Raw genomic sequence first — 5,052 nt, 5'->3', positions numbered from 1 at the left:
CTCACCAATGGATTCGGAAGGGTCAAAAACCCCCAGAACGACCTAAAGAACGTCCAAAACGGACGTCCGGAGCTCCCAAAACGTCAAAAACATCAAAAATACACAACCTGTCGCAGAAAATTCGCTGAGCGCACACCTTGTGGTGCGCTGAGCGAATTTTGTCTGCCAAAAGTCATTCGCAGAGCGCACAGAGTGCGCTGTGCGACTCTGCATAATCTGCAGAGCGAATTTCTGCAGATTTTAGGAACTCACACACTCAAAATTCGTTCTAGACCTTTTTATTAACTTCTAACCTTCCTAAATTGATCTGTATGATGAATTGAACTTGTTTAGATGTTCCTAACTAATCATAAGTTGATTCCTTAACTGTTATGCATGAATTTAATTCCTAAAACTTTAATTCCATGAACTTAGATAGCAATTTCTGATTTTACCACTTACCAATTATTTTAGACCATTTTGACTCATCCTATAAGTCATATGTGACTTGTCTAAGGGTTATAAATTGACCAAAACAGTACCTCCTACCAGATTCAAATTATAGCTACTCTAGTTCCTAAATTTCAGCCTAATTTACCTAATTCACTAGTTTTCTGTTTATGGATGCAATGAATCAAATAAATAATCTCACAAATCACAATCCAGCTTTACAATCATGTATAATCAATCATCAATAGTTATGTTCAAAATCATTCCAAAATTTAACAGCACAAAGTCTCACACTCTCATGTCACTTAAATACAACTCAAAACAGTATAATGAACCAAGAACTTGCCTACTACTATCATTTCACAGATTTTCACACAAGATTCACAGTGCATGTAAAACTTCAAATTCATACTAGCTCCCCTTACCTGGATCCTTGCACAGGACAGCTCAAGGCTCTCTTCTAAATGTCCTAACGTTTTCAGAATTTATCCTCCAACCTAGAGATCACAAAACAGTGATCAGAACAACTTTTAAAGTTGGAATTGAAAGAGAAATTGAAGAAAGAAATTGTTAATAGCACATGCAATCAGTAGATTGCATGTTCCAAGGCTTAAATTGGTGAAGTAAAGAGGGAAGAGCAACTTACCCTCTTCGAACGNGGAATGATCGGTGCAACTGGAATTCTTGGAATCCAAATGCTTTAGGCAGCTACAGGAAGGAAATTTAATGGTTCAATTTGGAGAATTTTGGGAGAGAATGCAATGAGCAGAAAGAGAGTTTGGAAGAGGTGGTTTCCAGACAAGAGTTAAGGGTTCAAAGAAATCAGATTTTTGAACTCAAATGGTGTTTCAGTTTTTTTAAAAGCCATTACCCTCTTATTTGTTGCCACATGTCCCCATTTTGTGCTCACAAAATCCCAAGTCTTTACATTCTCCCCAACAACAATAATTTTCGACCTCGAAAATTAAAAACTTAGCAGTGAATAGAAAAACCTACTCTGATCACATCCTCTAGTACAATCACCTATTTGGACAAAAATACTACTCCCCAACGACTTTACTAACATGAAAATCATGCCTCTGTGTTAAAATGTTCTAGTGTTAAGTAGTGTAGATTGGTTTAGCCATATCTCTCAAGACAAATCTGAACTCCTAAACTTCAGCTATTGAGAATCTTCCTTTCACAGAACCAACCCTATGGTGTCTGCCAGGCTGCCCATCCTCACCTGTCCTCTGCAACTTCTCGTAATTCTCTTCTAAAACTTCTTGTAATTCATCTAGCCCCTTCTAAGAACCACCATACCTCTGACTTGATTACTACCACGTCTNATTTAACTACCAATTGTTATACTNTTGATCACCTACCACTACACTCATTNTGAGGACTTAACATTGCCTTACTGATCTCCAGTCTTGAGTAGCATAGTTTCCAACTATACTACCCCATTACCAAAGTAAAACTCTTCTCCTTAGCAATGTCAAGACCAATTTGAGCAATCTATCTTCACTTTGTTATTTTGCTGACCTGGACCATATGCAATCCTCAACTCACTAGCCTGCAACCATACTTAGATCTTTAACCTCTTCGACTTAAGATCACTAGCTTGATCAGTATCAAGCCAACTTATGATACATCTCAAACTAGGATTGTCCAAATTGCGCTTTCTCAACCATTTTGAGAAACCCACTAGTTATAGTATTCAAACTATACTAATGAAATCTCTGTACATTTTCACTAAAGATCCCAAACTTCATATCTTTCAACCAACTCTTACTCAATCCTTATCAAATCAAGAACCTGAATCTTCTCTTTAATTCAAACCATCATTTAACACTTCCTTACCTCAAGATTTACACTACAACTCGAAACCATAGCTCGAGTCATCTCCTTCGTCCACCGATCCACTCTTCCTTTCCAAGTCCATTAATACTTCCTCACTTAAAAGNTGACCCTATAGCTTGAAACTGCACTTATTTTCTCTGTCTGATACCTATTTCTTCCATGCTCAACTCACTTCTGACTCTTGAGAATTACCAAACACTCTCAACTCATTCTCATATAATAGCACCAATATTGTTCAGATGACTCGTCCCTATGAAAGCTCTTCATGCGCACATATTACTGATAATAACATGCTCACCATCCGCTGCGCTACTCTGATCCTCAAACTCCCTTGCTTACTAGTTTACTAAAAGAACACTTCTTTCATGACACTTGTAACCCGAAGATGATCACCCTTGAAGAACCTTCTTCATAACTTCCATAACCCTGCAAAACTCTGATAACTCTTTTCTCCCATGATAACCCTGTCATTCCATTTCCTTAACATTGTTTTCTACTCCACAAAACGGTCATGCTCGAAATCACTCCTGATTGTTAAAACTCCTACCAGACTATTCCAACATGTTCTCTATTTCTTTTCTGCGATTCTTCAACATTGTAGTTCTCCCTATGATTATATTGACTCCAAACACTACTGCTCTAATCCAATTTCCATCTTCCTCTTTCACTACCCACTTCAACAGGAACCATCAACAAAAAGATTACTGACAGTGATTCTGTTTAGACACCAATCTAAAAAGAAAACCACTTCTCCAAGATATAAAAATTTCATACTTGTTGCAGAACACCAATCAAAACCCTTAAACCATAAAGATTCATCTTCTCTGCTTTTCCTCGTTAAACTCTTTTGACTTTCACAACCCCTTGTCTTCACATTTTAACTTGATTTGCTTCTGCTGCATAGCCATTAGTTCCCTTTCTTAAAACACAACACTTCTTTTGAAGGCCACAACCCCATAAACGATTTGAAAACACACAAACCTCCTTTGATGATCACACCTCAAATTTATGAAAGAACAACATCAACTATTCTTCACTAGCATTTATCAGACGTCCTAGATTCCCATAACACTTGCTCTCACGTTTTCTCAACTATACTTGATGTACCAACTTTGTTATCCTTCCCTGCCAAGAAACCACTTTATATAAACTTTAAACCTGAGCCCTGGATTAACTCCACAAATGCCACATCGCTAAGAATTCTTCATGTACTCATCTCGACCATAAAGGTTTAAAACCTTCTTCTCAAGAATTGCCCTCTTCAACTCAGAATCTTCAGAAATACAAACCCTACCTTTAATCCTCTAAACCGCAAAATACCTTACTCGCAAAATCAACCCTCTGACCTTATCTGAACTTACAAATTCACTGCCTTCTGTAACCCAGTGTTCAAGATCTTTTCTCTCTTGATTAACTCAGCTGAATACTGATCATCATCATAAAACCACACCCAAAGAAAATTAACTTTATCACCACATGCTGCTTCATAACTCTGAACATCTCAACCAACTCAGACTCTCTGATCATTCTCGATACCCTCTTCCACAACGTATACGGTAACCACCCTTTTGCCATTAGTTCTAAAACCTTTCTAGATACTAATTCGCCTTGATCCACTTTATAATTCCCATTCCCTTCTTAACTTAAACTTCAAATCATCCACCACTTTCTTATCTCGATCTCAGTCATCGTTGATACACCGATCCAAATTATCAATTCCCTCCAGTGTCACTTTGTTGCTCACCAACACTTCCCTTTCTTCTGACCTCTAACGTTATTGATACGTTGAACCAAACTGATTTCTTAAACCTTGCTACACCCATGCTTATCCAAAGTTTCTCTTATTCTAGCCTTCGAATCCTAGTCTTATCCAAAGTTTCTCTTATTCTAGCCTTCGAATCCAAGTCTTCTTGTGGAATGCACGGTATTCGATCTGCTGACTCTGTTCTTGAAAACTTCTTCACCCAAACATTTATTTTAAACTCCAATATGTCTTCACCCATCCTTTGAAACCTAAATTCTGGACTTCTAACTCTTTGTCTTCGAGGCAAGAATTTGTCTTAAAGGCTTAAACCAATTACTAAAGAAGGTATACAGGTCAAGTTGTCATTGAATTTGTATTCCTTTACCACTATAGAGCATAGTACATTACCACAAAGGCAAGAACAAGACGGAAAAATGTGATAGACAATGACACTTGAATCACTACCCTTCCTTTACCCAAACCTTCATAATTAAGAAAGGAAAATTATCTCTAGTACAAGTCATGAGTGTGCACCCTCATTCCTTCTATAGAGACATTTTCTGTTCTCAAAACTTCCAGTTAGACGCATAATTTTATTAACAAGACTTGGAATAAATGGTAAACCATACCATTTAGACTCAACTCTTCACAGAGAAGACACGATAAACCTGCAATACACAGGTCACCCTAAGGACAAACATTGCGCCAAATACTGTTTATGATCAGAGATTAAAACAATTAGTCTTACTCAAAGAAATTAGAATGAATGCTTCTGTACATTTAAGAGCACACAAGCACAAGCAAGTGATGCACATAACCTACAGGTTCTCTAAGGATAAAAACTGCTCTAATACCACAATTGTAACATCCCAAATTATATACCAAACATATATAAGTATAGAATGCAAGCAACCATGATAATGGAAAACAATTAGATGTACTAGATGAGTGTTTAGTTATACAGTCATCCAAAATTAGAGAAATTTAAAAGCTTTACAATTACATATAAAGTCTTTCAAAATGGAATAAGATAAAGA

Source organism: Vigna radiata, chromosome 6 (assembly GCF_000741045.1).
Source record: "Vigna radiata var. radiata cultivar VC1973A chromosome 6, Vradiata_ver6, whole genome shotgun sequence".
NCBI lineage: Eukaryota > Viridiplantae > Streptophyta > Magnoliopsida > Fabales > Fabaceae > Vigna > Vigna radiata.
This window is presented reverse-complemented; position numbering follows the sequence as displayed.